This window comes from Callithrix jacchus, chromosome 6 (genome assembly GCF_049354715.1).
Source record: "Callithrix jacchus isolate 240 chromosome 6, calJac240_pri, whole genome shotgun sequence".
Lineage (NCBI taxonomy): Eukaryota > Metazoa > Chordata > Mammalia > Primates > Cebidae > Callithrix > Callithrix jacchus.
In genome coordinates this window covers 12,018,169-12,037,215 of record NC_133507.1, presented here as the reverse complement: position 1 = coordinate 12,037,215, position 19,047 = coordinate 12,018,169, and the positions used below count along the sequence as shown (strand labels likewise).

At 36.7% G+C, this 19,047-nt stretch overlaps 1 long non-coding RNA gene across 9 annotated transcripts in view; it reads right to left on the bottom strand.

Moving 5' to 3' along the window:
• LOC118154464 (uncharacterized) overlaps window positions 1–19,047 on the bottom strand; it is a 924,399-nt gene that overhangs the window by 93,481 nt on the left and 811,871 nt on the right. For all 9 annotated transcript variants that reach the window (XR_013536616.1, XR_013536615.1, XR_013536618.1 and 6 more), the window contains one exon: window positions 2,253–2,345. This is a non-coding gene — a long non-coding RNA (uncharacterized LOC118154464). The remainder of the gene's footprint in view (window positions 1–2,252; window positions 2,346–19,047) is intronic.

Here is a 19,047-nt window from a genome sequence, read left to right as displayed (position 1 = left end):
AAGAGAACCCTGTTCTCCAAACTTATTTCCAGAGTAGAACAAGGCCATCAAAAGATGGGAGATAAAACTATTCTACTGGAATACCAGAGCAATTCCAGCTGTCATATGAGGCAAAGCTAGACATTCACCACCAGCAGGAGAGCTTCCAGAATCTCAGTGCCTTAGAAAACAGCCCCGAATACCCAATTTGCAGAAACAGGATGAAACAGTTTCCTTAAACCTAATTATCTATGCATCAAATCCCAATAGATTAACACTGAATTTTCTCACAACCTTCAGAAATAAATCTATCTACCAAAGGATGGAATCTTGCCCATTGTAGTCCCATACTAAGGTTTCTAGGATATATGCTGTCAAATAACACCAAGAGAAGGACTCCAATAAGAGACCAGATCATCATGTACTAGTTACCAACCCATTTTGTTTTCTGTCTATATTATAGCACCTTGCTGTGAAACTCCAGCTACTCTATTCAAACAGTAACACAACTCTGAAAATATGCATATCAATTAACTCTCAAAGAACAAGTACTGAATATGATTGAAAAACATACTTTGAAAAGATACTTGCACCAGAAATGATTTACAGAAAACTAGGACTGTTAAAAATAACCATACTGCCCAAAGTAATTTACAGATTCAATGCTATCCCCATTAAGCTATCAATGACCTTCTTCACAGAACTGGAAAAAACCATCTTAAACTTTGTATGGAACCAAAAGAGAGCCTGCATAGCCAAGTCAATTCTAAGCAAAAAGAACAAAGCAGGAGGCATCACACTACTGGACTACAAACTATACTACAAGGCTACAGTAATCAAAACAGCATGGTACTGGTACCAAAACAGAGATATAGACCAGTGGAACAGAACGGAGGCCTCGGAGGCAACACCACACACCTACAACCATCTGATCTTTGACAAACCTGACCAAAATAAGCAATGGGGAAAGGAGTCCCAATTTAATACATGGTGTTGAGAAAACTGGCTAGCCATGTGCAGAAAGCAGAAACTGGACCCCTTCCGGACACCTTACACTAAAATTAACACCAGATGGATTAAAGACTTAAACATAAGACCTAACACTATAAAAACCCTAGAAGAAAATCTAGGCAAAACCGCTCAGGACATAGGCGTAAGCAAGGACTTCATGACCAAAACACCAAAAGCATTGGCAACAAAAGCCAAAATAGACAACTGGGACCTAATCAAAAGATTAGGTCTTTTGCTGTGCTTTGGCACAGCAAAAGAAACAGTCATTAGAGTGTGTCAAAAACCAACAGAATGGGAAAAAATTTTTGCAGTCCACCCATCTGACAAAGGGCTGATATCCAGAGTCTACAAAGAACTAAAATAGATTTACAAGAAAAAAAACAAACAAGTCCATTCAAAAGTGGGTGAAGGATATGAACAGACACTTTACAAAAGAAGACATACATGAGGCCAACAAACATATGAAAAAATGCTCATCATCACTGGTCATTAGAGAAATGCAAATCAAAACTACATTGAGATACCAGCTCACACCAGTTAGAATGGCGATCATTAAAAAAATCTGGAGACAACAGATGCTGGAGAGGATGTGGAGAAATAGGAACACTTTTACACTATTGGGAGTGTAAATTAGTTCAACCATTGTGGAAGACAGTGTGGCATTTCCTTAAGGACCTAGAAATAGAAATTTCATTTGACCCAGCAATCCCATTCCTCAGTATATATCCAAAGGATTATATATCATTCTATTATAAGGACACATGCAAACGAATCTTCATTGCAGCACAGTTTGCAATAGCAAAGACCTGGAACCAACCCAAATGCCCAACAATGATAGACTGGACAGGGAAAATGTGGCACATATACACCATGGAATATTATGCAGCTATCAAAAACAATGAGTTTGTGTCCTTTGTAGGGACATGGATGAACCTGGAAACCATCATTCTTAGCAAACTGACACAAGAACAGAAAATCAAACACCACATGTTCTCACTCATAGGCGGGTGTTGAATGATGAGAACACATGGACACAGGGAGGGGAGCATCACACACTGGGGTCTGTTGGGGAGAATTAGGGGAGGGACAGCAGGGGGTGGGGAGTTGGGGAGAGAGAGCATGGGGAGAAATGCCAGATATAGGTGATGAGGAGGAAGGCAGCAAATCACATTGCCCTGTGTGTACCTATGCAACAATCTTGCATGTACTTCACATGTACCCCAAAACTTAAAATGCAATAAAAAAAAGATGTGTCCAGTTACCTTAACTGTACAAAAACTTCACTTTTCTTCAAAGCACAAGTGTTCCAATTCATTCTGTCTTCAGATCATCTATGGGCCATCGTTGTTTTTCTCCTACACAACAAAAAAGACAAACACAACAGTTTTTATCCCTCCTCAAATTTACACAGGTTTTCTGTTCCCTCTTCCCCCAGAATCAAGGTATATTCAAATATACTTTCATATAAGTTCCAAAAAAATAAAAAATGCTTGTGAAGAGTTAAATGGGTTTAACAGCTCCATGAAATAAGTCGGTGTTCAGTATATGCCAAGACAGGTGCTTACATGTGGTTCTTTCTCAACCTCCACATCAAAACTGATGAATGAAAATACTATCAACAACTTTAACACCTTCTTTTTCAACAAGAGGCAGAACTTGCTTCTGACCCTCTTCTGCCCTTTCTGGAAAGCAAAGTAAGTATCCAGAGCAGTGGCATTGTCAGGTGTTGGAGAAAAATGACTTCATGTATGGTTTGCCTGCATTTACACAACTAAACTTACAAATGTTAAAATCACCTTCCACTAAAGGACAGGATTGATTTTAGAGCACGTTGTTTTTCTTATTTTAAATGGTAACATCCTATCTTTTAGTTTTTCCTATCTAGCCATGAGAAGAAATGATTTTAATAACTTTTTTCTTATTCACTAGTCATTTCCGACCAGAAATAGAGTTTCTTAATTGGAGTGTTTGGAGTTTAATTTGGATCTTATGTCTGCATTAAAATGAATTGGTGCATCCTTGAGTCATTGTTTTTAAATTGGTTGTATAGGGTTCTAATCTCCATTATAAATGGGAAATAAAGAAAGACCCAGTGAAAGCCACTCCTGCTTACTAAGCAAAGACATTACAGGTATAAGTATGTGCCGGGATTAGATAAATCAGAATTATTTTTATCTTTCAAGCATCATATCAGGGCAACAAAGTCCTACATGAAAGGCTTTCCCTCACTCTCTCCACTAAGACTGTCAGAAAAATTGAGCTGAAACAGCTAATGCTGCTATTAAGAGGGTTGCAGCTTCAAGAGGTGAGCAGAGGGAACTTCAAAAGCTGGATGGAGCAGCTGTGGTCCTAGAAGCATTTGCTAGGAAACCTGGGCTCCAAGTTTCATTTTCTCTCCTTTGAAGAGTTATAATTAGGGGGGAAAAATCAAGCATTTTTGATAAGGTCTCTAGTAAAGAAAATTATGGGAGGCAAAGATGAAAAGGAACATGTCCTGATTGCCCTGTTATTTAAAAATCCCCAAACAGAAAGAATACCATTGTAATCACTGATGCTGGAAAGATTCATCAAAGATGATTCCTGAGGGTGACTGATTGAACTTGGAGGCTGACATGGAGCAAGTGTATGCTCTTCCCAAAGGATAATGGAGCAAGTGCTTATGGGAGATTACATTCCAAATTTAAAGAAAAAAAGGTTCGAAAGTAGCTGAAGTTGAATTTGGTGTCAAATAATCTAAAGAATCACAGTTTTGGTACTAGGAGATTAATACAGTCATACTAGAGTTTGTGAAATCTTTAATTTCTGAAGTCTGACACTTAGTGTTAATGATGTGTGCTGTCATTTTTCCTAAAATTATTTTGCCACTCCAAATTTTACTTGGTAGATTCTAGAAATAAGTCAGTTTAATCCCCAAAAAACCCAGAAATAAAATATATGCATTTATACATGTGTGTGTGCGCGCGTATGCCAGAAAGTAAACAGAGAAGACATTGTTTGCTTTCCTAACTCGCTGTCCCTTCTCTCACTCTCCCATTTACCATTGCTTGTCATCTCACACACACACATAAAACTACGCTGTTTCTTTCTTTGTAAAGAATTAGAGTTGGTCAAACTTTGAGTTGGTTCTTCTGCCTGCTACACTTTTCGCATTCTCTTCACTCTTAATTCTTAAGTCATTTCTCTCCCCAGAAGACATTATTGATGCATCCCTTCCTTAAGAATTCTTCCAGTCATGGCGCAATCCTTCTCACCTTGCTCCATTTCTTTTCCCTACTCTTCTATCATACTTTGTAGTTACCTGTTTTTCTGACTTTCTTCAACACGAGTCAATAAACTCACTAAGGACAGGGAGCAGGGAGCTTGTATTTCCCAAATCTTAGCACAGTATTGTCTTGCATCATACACTTACTAATTATCTTCCTAATTATTAAATGACCAGAATATAATTATGAAGGTCTGGTCGTACAAATTGTTTTTTTTTCTGATGTTCAAGAATGAAACATAAAACATTGAGGAGGAAAAAGATAACACATGAAATTTATATAAAAAACAAGGCTACACATATCTTCAAAGGAGCAGTACAAATCATAAATATCATGGGAACTGAGAGGAAACAGAATACCTACAGATAGTGGTAGGTTACAAAGTTTTAAAACAATTAAGTGAAGATGGGTGGGAGAATTCTGCAGACAAGAGGTATGAGTTTTTGTGGGTGGTGTGGGAGCCAGTCACTTAGGATACAGGAGACTAGGAGAGAGCCAGTTTAGTTTGACAGGTGAGTGGAATAAGTATATAAATGTTAAAAAAAAATTAAATTTTATTTGTTAGAATTTTACAGTTTATTTGTTAGAAAGTTATTGAGTGTCTCAAATATGCCAGGCACTTTTGTAAGAATGGCAGTACGAGGCGGCGGGGGGGGGGGGGGGCAGAGAGAGAGAGAGAGAGAGAGAGAGAGGAGAAACAGAGCCCCTATTCTCTATATTGTAGTGGGGCACTAAATATAATGAATAACTAAATCACATGATCTGAAAAATGTGAAAAGTGCTACAGAGAAAAACAGCAGGATAAGGGAGATGAGGAGAGCTTGTAGACAGGGATATAACATGACATTTTAAGTAGGACATAAAGTGACATTAAAGCACAGATTTGAAAAGGTGGAGGACAGAGTCACATATAGAGTACATCAGGCTGAGGCAATAGAATGTGCAAAGGCCCTGAGGCAGGAGCACAGCTGGTACATTTCCACCACAACAAGAGGGTCAGAGCAGCTAAGTGGATGGACAGAGAGAGAATGGTAGGACATGAAGGCAGAAAAGTAATAACAGGAAGACTGAGCTTTGCGGGCCATTTTAAGGACTTTAACTTTCATCTTGAAAGAATGTTAATAGGGGACAATAAGAAGAGGAAAGGAAAATTAGCACTGAGTACCTGATATGTGGCTAAGGTCTACTAGGGAGGACCTAGCAGAGCTTAGGTCATAAAGACATTAGAATACAGAAACTATGTACAAAAGAACTACACAATTGAATTGAAAAGGTAAGTATACTAATGTAAAGAAATTGGAACTACGGATTTTTTACTTATATGTTACCAGCAAACCTCTCATCTTTTTATTCAAGTGGCATTTATGCATGACTTTCAAATATAATATTAATATAAGAGGAGACAGTCTTGTGAATGCGATGAGCTGAAACCCAAATATGACCACAGCTCCTATGTACCTCTTCAGTGGAAGTGGAGCATTAGCTATAAAATGAATAATAATAATAAACATTGACTTACAGAATGACAACAGATAATGAAGTGCCAATTATGTTCTATGATCAGTGTAAAACACTTAGAGAAGCAAAATAAGAAGAGTCACAGAGAAGGCGTTCAAAAGGAGGTGAATTTTTCCAGGGATCCGTTGAAGGATGACCCTGCCATGGACAGAAGATCAGATAGCAAGATACTCATGACTACAGCTAAATGAGGTGTGTAATCTGTAAGGGCCTTTGTCAAATGAGAATGGCCTGGGCAGAATACAGAAGTGGTGGGCAGAGCTGTACTAATACTATACTAGGGAGAGTGCGTTGAATGTTATATTGAAATTGGAGCTAGAAGGACAGAAAGTGAAATGGCTCACTTTGGGAGTTAGGATTAGTTTTGTTTCAAGTAACAAAACCCATCCTGGCTTAGTCAACAAATAGATTTGTTTTAATTATGTTACTAAAAGGTTCTAAGGAACATGTTCCAGGCAGAGCTATTGTCAAGTCATCAAGAAAGCTAAGATTCCATCTCTACCACGAGATTCTGCTTTCTTTCACGCTGGCTGCATTCTTGGTCCAGGGATCCTCCTGTTGGGCAAAACCAACAGCATTAAGCTGATATCGTATCAGATCAGTAAGGCTATAGAAAGGGACCCCCTTTTTTGCCCCTTACCAATTGTCTACTCAGAAATCTAATGATTAACTGTAATTGGGCCAATGATAAAGTGTCCTCAGCCCTAATCACCACGTGGCCAGGCTAGAGTCAAACCCCAAAAGTCAGGTCAGCTGAGTAGCAAGACAGCAAAACCAGAACCTCTCCCTCTCCTCCAGCCCCTGAAGTTGGACTGATAAGGAACAAAACATGAAGTGCTCTTACCCAACATTGCCCATCAAATAAATGACTTTTCTGAATTTTCAAATGGTTATTACAAAACATTCCAAAGCAAATTACTTTTTAGACATTTTAACTTTCTTGGTAACTCATTCTGTACATTCTTCCTGTACAGTTTTGCAAAACAAAATTACAACAGCATACGAATAAATTTTCTTTTCCAGTACAGTAATAAGTTTTAAATAAAATGGCCTTGATATCTATAAAAACATACCATCAAGGGGTAGAAGGAAAAGTAATGTTTCATCTCCTGAATTATTTAAAAGACGGGCTTCATCAAGTTTCATGCTGCCATGTTTTTAATTATATCTTTATGAACTAAACCTATCTTCTGCAAGCTCATCAGTAAAGTTCTTCTAAGCTCCCCTGGCTTACCAAGTTCAAAGCCACACTCCGGGTCGATTTTGTTTCAAGTCTACTGACAGCATGCAGTGGGGAAACATTAAGTACCACTTAAATCTGGTATTGAATACCTCATCAGGAATATACTGGAAGAATCCTCTAATTCTGACCTCATTGGGATACATTACAAACTCCCCTTTGGCAGTACTTCCACACAGGTGCCTAGCTGTAACATAAAATATATCCTTCCCTTTTAGATGATGAACAGTAACTCTCCTTCCTGACCCCTATCAATTAGCATTCAAAGCTTAAAAAAAACAAAAACAGAACAGAATAGTACATGTGTAGAGGCACACTATAAAGTTGACTCTCCCTAGCTCTTTGGTATGAAAGTAGACGACAAGATTCAATGAACTTCAAGGACACTTCTAGGACAGAATGCTGTTATGAAATGTTATTACTATTGGAGGACTGACATTTGAGAAGAGGTCAGTTTTAGCAAAGATGTAAGTGCCTAAGTGGTAACTCCTTTAGATATGGTACAGAATAAATACTACAAGAAAAACTCTATGTGGAATTTTTAATGTTCATTAACAGATCCTAAGTAGGCTCCCACTTGTAACAAACATTCCACTTGTAACAAACGTTCTAATACACTCAATTCCTTCTTGCAGAAGTTGTAATGAAAGGCTCAAATCAGTTCCCTGTCCTGTGCTGTAGTTAGGAGCTTGAGCTATGTGTGCCTAGATGCCTGAGCTTAAACTGCTGCTCAACCAGGGAACTTTGTTCACCTCTCCAACTCTCACTGTTCTGATCAGCAAAATGGGATTAAAATAAAGCCTGAAGGGTGATTGCAAGCACTGAATGAGAAAACATACAGCACAGACCCTGATGTTGCTCAAGTTCTCCGTAAATCAAAGTGACATTAAAGAAAAGAGGAAATTATCCAAAGGATTATGTCATTCTACTATAAAGACACAAACACACATATGTTTATACAGTGAGGTGTTGGAACCAACCCAAATGCCCATCAATGATAGACTGGATAAAGAAAATGTGGCACATATACACCATGGAATACTACACAGCTATAAAAAAAGAATACATTTATGTGTTTTGCATGGACATGGATGAAGCTGGAAACAATCATCCTCAGCAAACTAACATAGGAACAGAAAAACAAACACCATATGTTCTCACTTGTAAATAGGAGTTGAACAATGAGAACACATAAACAGGGACGGGGGCATCGCACTGAAAAGGGGTGGGGGGTAAGGGGAGGCAGAGCATTAGGACAAATACCTAATACATGTGGGGCTTAAAACCTGGGTGATGGGTTGATAGGTGCAGCAAACCATCATGGCACATGTATATCTGTGTAACAAACCTGCATGTACGCACATGTATCCTAGAACTTAAAGTAAAATTGAAAAAGAAAAGAGAAATTTAAGACTTAAAATAGGTTCCAAGTTGTTATATATAGAATGTTTGCAGGTGACCATTCTTCCTTAGGAGATATGTAGCTTACTATATTACTTCCTGGGAGAAAGAGTTTTTTTTTTTTTTTTTTTGAGATGGTGTTTCGCTCTTGTTACCCAGGCTGGAGTGCAATGGTGCAATCTCGGCTCACCACAGCCTCTGCCTCCTGGGTTCAGGCAATTCTCCTGCCTCAGCCTCCTGAGTAGCTGGGATTACAGGCACGCGCCACCATGCCCAGCTAATTTTTTTTATTTTTAGTAGAGACGGGGTTTCACCACGTTGACCAGGATGGTCTCGATCTCTTGACCTTGAGATCCATCCACCTCGGCCTCACAAAGTGCTGGGATTACAGGTGTGAGCCACCATGGCCAAAAGTGATTCTTATCTCTTGCTATATGCTGACTCAAACACAGCCAATGTAATATTTCTTCTTTATTTGATGTCTCTGTTTCTTTTATTTCCGCACGCTACTTCTGGATAATCGAGGGCTATTTTATCTTAAGGCCTGCAAATGTTTAACTTTGATCACAATAAACACCACCGCTTATCATTTTAGTAGCTATTTTTACTCCGCAGGGAAACTAGACCAACTTTCCTATTGGGAGGAGCATATTGGCAATGACTAGTCTACAAATTATATCATAAAACATTATTTCCTGTTACGGCACTTGTGTGTGTAAAAGTATTGATTACTCTAGGTCAATCTATCTAACCCACATAAACAACAATAAAAACAGCAGACAACAGGATAAGGAACTATAGTGAATACGGGATAAAGAAAAAAAAATAGTTCCAAGATGGGCAACTAAAAAAGAAATGGATTTATGTTTTGTTTTATGCTAGTGTTTTCTTGAAAAATTTATAATCAATCGATCTTACGGGAGTCTTTTCAGGCTGCAGATATTAATATTGACTTGCTCAATGTGCTTCAGACTTTTTCATCAGTACTATAACCAAAAGACATTCACTCCATGGAGCCCGGAAGGACTACAAAAGATGGATTTAACAATTTATGGTACTTTCTTCCTGAATCATCACTTTGTTTAGGAGAATTAACCTGTTTCTCATGTACCCCACCTTTTTGGAGAATATTTTATATGAGGAGCCAATCCTACTTAAATTATCAAGAAATTAAGGCGTTATTATGAACTATAGTGGTTTATGTCCATTATGTTTCTTACAAAGAGATATTGGGCCATTCTTATTATCAGAAAAGAAAAATATCAATTGTGACAAATACATGTGAATTATAAATCATTGATAATAATTTTAGGATTTAATAAATAGATATATCTTGTGATGATGCTGATGAAAATATAATACCTAGCATATTTCACACTCTGGAGCCTGAGGACTCACAGACATGGGAAAGCAATTCATACCAAATTGTTTCACACATGTGAAAATTCTGCTAGCCAAAAGCAATAGCTTCACAATCAAACAGGAGAAGCAACACCCCAGCATAAAACTTCTGCCCTGGAATTACTCTGTAAACCAAATTCAGCTTGTCACTATGGTCTCGTTCACAAACAGGTCTTTCCCCTAAATGGTTGATACTCGGAGGTCAGCATTTGAAATCTGCTACATGCTTTTGGCTCACACCCAAGCACACTCTTTCATCAGTAGGCAGAATTCATTCCAATGAATTTTCCACATCCTAGTAAAATAAAGGTGAGAAAATACAAAAAGGCCAAGGATTGAAAGAAAAGAAACGCTATCCCAGAGAATAGTTTCCTAATTATAATAGCTCGCTTTAATCACTGTGATTGTTTAATATATTATGAACACAGAGCTATACAGATAATAATTGTCTTATCAGTCACCATCTCTTTGTTATAACCAGTGCTCATTTGGGATTTCGCATCAGATAGCTCCATTCTCCACACCTCCCTCACATATCAAGTGGCCTTAATTATGTGGGCAGTCAGACTCTCTCAGGAGACAAAGATGGGGATGACTAAACATCAGGTAAGAAGAGACATGCTCGCTCCTTCCTTCTTTGTTTCTGCTCAATCCCCTGTAGCTAAAGCCGCATATGTAGCTTTCCCCATCTTTGAGACACTTTAAATGTGAAACAAGTAATTTAGCTGAAAAATTTCAGTTATTTTTTTTTGCATGCTTCATATGCTGGGTTAAAACCATTAGCATATAACAAAAATCTGAGCAGATGCAATGCAACAGATTCCTTAAGGGAATCCATATTTTTACATATTTTGTAATAAGGAAACTGTCACTCCCAGATGGTATCGAGCTAATACTGGTGGTTTGCTTGCTGATAACATACTAAAAAATAAAATTAATTGTATTCTATTTGATGACAATGAAGTCATTATCATATATACTGCACTCTTAAAGGAAACAGATCCAAAAGATCCTCTTCCTAAATAATTAGCTTTATTTAGTTTCTTGGCCTGGCCAGGAAAAAATAAATAAATAAATAAGAGGCAACCAAAAGAACCCTCTAACTTGGATCTCCGAGTTGGAATTCCCTTGCACCTGGCACCAAAATGCACTATGGTCTATAAATGTGGTGAAGTAGGGGGAAAAAATGCTATCTTGAATTGCTAACAATATTAGAGAGAAGCCTGGTGCTGTAAATACAACACATCAGACATTTCCAATTCTACCTCCCAAAAGGGATATGTGGACTGTTCGGATCATTCTTTGCTAATTCATGGTGAAGTCATCTTTCACATTTTAAGTCCTGGTCAGTAGCCTTAGCTAATGATTGCAAGTCATGCTTACGTGGAAATAAGCCTTGGAATTAAAACCTAATATTGGTCTATATCTTGGTTTATTTAGGTAACTATTTTTCATAATGAAACAGCATATTTTCTTGATGTGTCTTTTTTACCTGTGATAAGTGTCAAATGGTTCCTTTCACATATAACTTCGTTATTCAGGACTTATAATAATTATACAATAACATTTGTCTCTACATAGCATACTCCTATATTAACCACAGCTTTCTATTAATAGATACTACCTGGGAAGTCATTTTTATAGATAATACATTATTAACTTGTATTATAGGTTACATTCTTTTATCTAAAAAAGAAACATAAAAGGAAAAAGAAAACCAAATGACTCTATACTCTCATATCAATCTATCTACAGAACTATCTATCTGTGAATTTTTGTGACCTGAATTATTAGATTATTCTAGGATATTTTTGTTGGTGATGAGATAAGATTATAATATTATTCACTTAAGATATTAGCTATGGTATTATTTTTTATGTCTGGATTTATTCCTTGTACGATGACATAAAGAATATGTTTACCCTGCATGTTCTCACTCATAAATGGGTGTTGAACAATGAGAACACATGGACACAGGGAGGGGATCATCACATACTGGGGTCTGTTGGGAGTTGGGGGGCTAGGGGAGCAATAGCAGAGAGTGGGGAGGTTGGGGAGGGATAACACTGGGAGAAATACCTAATGTAGGTGACGGGGGATGGAGGCAGCAAATACACATACTATGGCATGTGTGTACCTATGTAACAATCCTGCAAGATCTGCACGTGTACTCTAGAATTTAAAGTATAATTAAAAAACAACAACAGAAAATAACGTGTTTACCCTGTTTGACAGGACTCAATCATAGCCTAATGTAGAAAAATAAGCAAAGTAAATATGGTTCATTCTTTTGAAGATTTTAAAGCCTGGAAGTCTACTGAATAGTTCTCCAGAGAGCAAAATAAAAAAATTAAAAATCTATGAGCAGCATAAAGTATATGAATAATAGAGTAGTTTTATATACATTAAATCTATATATCATAAATGTTTCAACAGAAAGGCTATTCTAACCCTGGATCAATTAAAAAAATATCAGAGGTGACTTAGTTAACAATGAGCTGCTTAACTTGTCACGAGCTAAACCGTCTACAATGATAATGGATGTATACAACATCTATAGGTCTGTATGGCATACATGTGCATTCAAATTTTTGAAGTTATTTGTGTTAATACATATAGCTATGTCCTTTTGATTACATAAGTGTTAGATGACATGTCTTAAGCAAGATTCTGTGAATGAGTAATACTTGCCATTATGTACACTAACTTTGTCTATAAAATATTTGGCTATGGCTACTCTCTGGTAGAAGAGTGTTAGGGAAAAGTTGCAGATATGTAAAGATGAGAGAGACCTTAGAGATCATCTTTTGAACTTTTCCTTTTACAGAAGAGAAACTGAAGACCCAACAACATACTGGAACAAAGAAGGTCTAAAGATTTAATTCAAATTGGTGAAATTTATAAACGTGATTTTCATACAAAAAAAAATTGCCAGGCCTGGTGAGGCACAACTGTAGTCCCAGCTCCTCAGGAGGCTGAGGCAGGAGAATTGCTTGAACCTGGAAGCGGAGGTTGCAGTGAGCTGAGATCGTGCCACTGCACTCCAGCCTGAGCAACAGAACGAGACTCTGTCTCAAAACAAGAAACAACAATAACATCAACAACAATAACAAACGTGATTTTCAATAGTGGATAGCAAACATCTGATAAGACATGACTCATGAAGCAACAAATCTGCAACAAGATCAAATGCTGATTTAAAAATTTCAATTAAATTTGATCTGCCTAACTCATAGAAAGGTGACTCTTTTGGAGAAGTGGTAATTTTAAGGTAATTTCTCTCCATTTCAGAGCTACTAGAAGACTTTTTGCCTCATTTTGTCAAAACCACTACCATACCCAAGGGGCAAAGTGGAAGTAGAAAAAAATAGAAATATAGCAATAATACAATTGTATGTGTATATCCCCATAAGACAAAATCGTAAGTGGAATGTTTTGTGATATTACAAAGATTCAAATTATACTCTAAAATCTTCTATTCTCTTTATCCTCCACCTCAGGTCTCAAGGTATAATATACAAATTAATTCATATTTAAAAGCAGAGGCACTGTGGTATAATGGAATGGCCCTGGATTCTAATCCCAAAATCAGGGTTTGAGTTTTAACCCAGCTTTGATAGGAAAAGCAATGTCTACCAAGCTCAGTTTTTTCAACTGTAAAGTGAAGATAAAAATATCCATTTTGTTTACCTTCCCTGGGCCATTAGGGTGTCTCCAATGAGATAATGTATGTGAAAGTGATGAGGAAACTGTTTGAATTCTACAGATACGTTAGGGCTTAGGAAAACTGCTAGGAGATTGGTCTGATGAGAGGGCTCTGGGTCCATGCAAACAACATGAAATTGCAGCCAGGACGCAGAAGGCAGTCCCTTATCCTCAGCCATGGGAAGCAGCTGCTCACGCTCTCCGGTTTGAAATGCACAGGCTTAGGAAGCAAGATTTTAACAGACTGTTTGGCACTGAGTAGAATTCTCCCAAAGACCTGGCAGGGGAATTAGTTTAAGTAATAGTATGTCAACTACTCATCAAGATAAATACTAATTGAAGTTTCACACAAATTAGGTTTTGCCTATGTAATGCTAGGAAGACAACAAGTGTGTCTTCTGAATTTAATTTACTGGTCTGCCTTGACTTTCAGAAGTACAAAGACCATGTCTCCTCTTTTCTGAGTCCACTCGCCTGCACACAGACTTGAAAATCTTCTTTAACCCTTAAGGCATTTTGCTCAGGTAGGAACCTATTAAAAGAAAACAAACAAACAACAACAAACACACACACACACACACACACACACACACACACACAACTACTCAAAGGTCATTCCACACCACAATCAAATCAAATTCAAAGTGTTGCATTCCAGTGCCATATTTGATGCTAATTAATTTTTATTTTACGACAGCAGCACTGTGCTATGTTGTCCAGGCTGGCCTTGTACTCCTGGGCTCAAACAATCCACCTCCCTCAGCCTCCTAAGTGTCTGGAAATACACCGCTGCCCTTGTTTAGGTATGTTATTTCACATTTTTATTTAATTCTATTCACCTTTAAATCCCTCAAGGACCTCCCCTCAGCACTTAGTAGGCACATAAAATGCTTTAAATAAAACTGTAAGTAATAAAATTCATTTTTTTTCCATAGCAAATATTCTGTGCCCTTAATGCATCAGGCACAGGATGAGTTCAGGAAGAACCTATTATACATTTACTAATTGTGTAAAGACTGAGATTCAAATGTACTTCCAGTTCACCTTTTGCAAAGCCTCAGCTTCTTGTGGAAAAGTAATTTTCAAGAACAGCCAGTGTTTTGCAAAAAAACAGGAGGGAGGGATTTACAATTCTGGACTTGCTATTATAAAACCTGAGAATATAGCATGGTACCATAGCTCAGCAGGGAAACACCTGCTCTGTCACCCAAAAAGAAAACATACCTCTTTTAACTCATGATCCAAATACATTCCTGGGGAGAGGGAGGAGGGGAAAGACTCAGCTCTCAGTGATCAAATGATGATCAAATGGAGCCTACTGAATATCTCCACCATCTAGTAATTGCTCTTGGCTAGGCACTTACTCTTTTTTTTTTTTTTTTTTTTGACAGAGTCTCCCTCTCTTACCAGGCTGAAGTGCAGTGGCGCAATCTTAGCTCATCACAACCTCCACCTCCCAGGTTCAAGGGATTCTCCTGCCTCCGCCTCCCGAGTAGCTGGGACCACAGGCCCATGCCACCACACCTTGCTAATTTTTGTATTTTTAGTAGAGACAGTGTTTCACCATGTTGGCCAGGAAGATCTCAATCTCTCGACCTCATGAAGGCCCACCTCAGCTTCCCAAAGTGCTGGGATTACAGGCGTAAGCCATCGTGCCTGGTGGCATTTATTCTTAAATAGAATTTTAGGACCCTAAATAGGTGGATGATATGTGTGGTAATGTTTTTGTAAGAGGAAGTATCAATCTTCTTCATAAAATCAGTTGACTGCCTTAGAGGATTGACCATATATACTTCATGCTAAGAAAACTTAATTTGAAAAGAAAATTTTCTTGTACCTACTGGTGAATTATGCAATTTGTCTAAGTAAAAGCATCTTATGAATATTTGGTTCAGCAATTTTAAGTTGGCATTAAAAAGATTCCATGAGGATTTGCCAAGAACCTATAAATAAACATTAAACATGAGATGTCTTACGTAACCACAATCCTCAGGGCAGATTCCTTTTAAATATAAGTGCACAGCTGGAGTTAAACCGATACCACATCTTAAGAGGGTTTTGCCATAACATGTAAGTTTAAAAAATTACTTACTTCTATAAATCTTTCCTTTAATAGATACATTTAAGTGTACAACCCATAGACTAGTTAAAATTTCAGATTTGTATAGGAAAAAGACTTAAGAAGAAAGTTCACAGATTCAAAACAATTCAGTGCTTTTGTACACTCCTTTATATATTTCCAAGTAATTTCATATGCATTATCACAAGTCGGTTGTCACGATAAATCTTCAAGTCAGGAGTTTCCACAAGAAGTTTAGGCTTAGCAAATAGTGAACTGAAAAGTTACACTAAGAATACATTTGAATCTGTCTTTACACAATTAATACAATTATTAAATGTAAAGTGGGTTCTTCCAGGATTCATCCTGTGCCTGATACATTAAGAGCACTGAATATTTACTGCCTTTGTTCCCAGATAATAAATCAACAGAAGTAGAAGGACAGATACTTGTTTCAGATCAGATAAAGTCTTTTGGTTTTAAAAATACTGCTTTCCTAAAATGCCACATAGTGCTAAGCTATGCCAACGTGAACAGAGGTTTGGATTAAAAACATCTTTCTCCTTATCTGCTCTGATATTCTGGCACTCCCTTTTAACTCTGACAATTCAAACCTGACTAGTATTCTCAATATGGGGTTTAGTTTTTCCTTTCGTGGAAGCAGATCAGCTTGACTTGTGAGGCTTTAAAAATTGTTATTAATATGTGTAATATTTATGAGGAAGACATTATCACTAGCAGTTTCAGGAAGCAGACTCATCCCAGACTCTGCTGCTGAATCCATAACCCAGATACAGTTCTCAGCACTTAACCATGGACCATCAATAAAGTGTTCTGAAAGAAAGGATGAGAGACTGAATATTCTACACTTTCATAACTCAGTGTGGAAAGGAGAGTCATCTGAGACACTGAGTTTGCACCTTCAAATCTTGAAACATTTCTTTCCTGCTTATTTACAACACTGGCACTGATTCAAGACGGTTTATCAATAAATAATTTGCATCTATCCTGCTTTTATACAGTTGACCTACTGTGTAAATCTCTCCACTTGATGTTTTACTTTTGAGTGGTGATAATTCATTCTCATCAGACTTCTGATTCTTCTAATGTTTTACAGCTAGCCAAATATGTGGAAAAAGACACAAAGTTACTTTAGTAGACGGAACTATCCCTGATGAGTTTCCAAGGTCACATTCAAAGTAGCACATTACTTTTAAGAGCCATAACGTAGTTTTCTCACACCGAAATGTGAATTGCAAAAGGTGAAACACTAGGAAGGAATATTATCGTCATTTATTATATATAATGCCACTGCTTTAAAGGAGTACACAATCTGAAGCATGATTTTGTCATTATGAGCTCACGTTACTTGGCTTCCTTTTAAAGATACATTTTTAATAAACCTATTCCTTTGATTTGTATTTCTGTGAATAACAATATGTAATCCATTTTTCTATGAATAATGCTAAAGTATCCTTGTATAACCCCCAATCCACCTCTCCTCAACAAACAATACCCACTGTTCCTTCAAGAGAAGAAACCACTGTCACCAGTGGAGTCTGTGTAGCCTTCAAGCCTTTTTCTATTGTAAATATACCATAGAAATGAACTGAAAGAAATATATATTATTGTTTTGTGTCTGGGTTTTATCTTTAATTTTTTTTAGCTTAAAAATGTCTTGGTGGTTTTGTTTATGATAGTCCCTATGGTGCAACCTCCTTCTTTGTAACATTGAATGGTATGAAAATGCCATCTATGCCATGTAACATACTGCTACTGATAAACATTGATCTTGATATAAGTTCTTCACATTATTACCGATAATGCTGGAAGGAATGCCCATGGACATCATCTTTAAGGCTGTCAGATGTGGCAAACAAAAGTGTTGCATAGGACACATTTAGAATACAAAATTATTGTTTATCTGAAATTTACAATTAATTGGCACTCTAGATACTAGGTTCTGTATCTAGAGAACCTACTCCTTATGTAGATGAACAAATGTATTATGCAGTATATAGAGAGGAGTTGGATAGCTAGGAAGAAGACAGTGGGTACTTTTCCTTAATTTAAAAGTTGTTGCCTTTTGTCTGCCTAAGTTTTAACACCAATTTAAACTTTGTTGTATTTTTTCAAGCCTCATAAGTTGAACACTAATTAATTTAATTTTAATTGGTTTTTAGTGCTACTATCACTAATACTATATATAACAAATACATATCAAAAAAACATGCATATTTTAAGTGCACAGCTTGATTACAGTCCATAAACACACCTGTGTAACCAACAAGCAGATGAAAAACTGGACTCTTACCAAACTCCCACCTGATTTCCTATTTCAATCACTAACAACCATTCACTCCCCATCACCCACACGCACCAAAGAGCAACTAGTATTTTGACTTCTAACAACTTAGATGATTTTTGATGGTTTTGTTCTTTGTGTAAATGGAATCATGGCATATGTAATCTTATGTGTCTGTCCTTTTTCTGCTCAATATTTTGTCTGTGAGATTTGTTGATAAGCATAGTTTTCAATAACTTGTTTTATCTATATAGTACTCATCTAATTTTGATCTTTTTGTAAAAAATCTACAAAATTCTGTAACTTTTCCTAAGTACTACTTTGGTCTTTTTCCACAAACCTGTGTCAGGTAATGTTCTCATTTTTTTCCTAAATTAATTCTAAATTGTGTTTAAATCATGTCTTTAATCCATTAATTATTTAGAATTGAATTTTTAAGTATTCCTCCTAGATTATCTTTTTTTCTTTTTGTCAATAGATATCTAATTTTTATTGGTGGATTGTTCCTTTGAGCCATTCAAAATATGACTTCTCTACCCTTTCAAAATCTTGAATTCTAATTTTTCCAGAGGCAAATGCCACTAGTCGTCTTATGCCATTTTGTTTTCTTTGTATGTGTTCTATTTCCCCTTACATTGTTTAGATGATGTATAGCTGGATTTTGATTTATTTCTCAATCTTGATTTCTGCACAGGTGAATTTACCTCATTCACTCACTTAAAAAACACTCATTATGCAATATTTTATTTCTATTTTAGTAGACACTCAGAAAGTAAAGAAACAAATATATTTTATACAAATTTTATAATCTAGGCAAATTTTCTGCATCGATCTATTGTCAGCCCAATTATATACACTGAATTCATCCTTCTACTCACTCTACACTATTGATGCTATCTTTTCATTCTAGATTATTTCTTGCTCAAAAATCAACATTTATTCATAGACTTCTTCAATACTTTAAAAAATATCTTCTTTTGAGCCCCATTTAACTTCTTCTTATTAGTTTATTAGCTCCATCTTGTAACTATGCAATGATCCTGAAATTAATTGCCCTTTATGTCAATGTTGACATTTTCATCTCTAAAATCTATTGTTGTCTTTTATAGGTACCCATATCATCTCCTATGTCTTGATGCATTAGTACTCTAAGAGTTATTCCCTC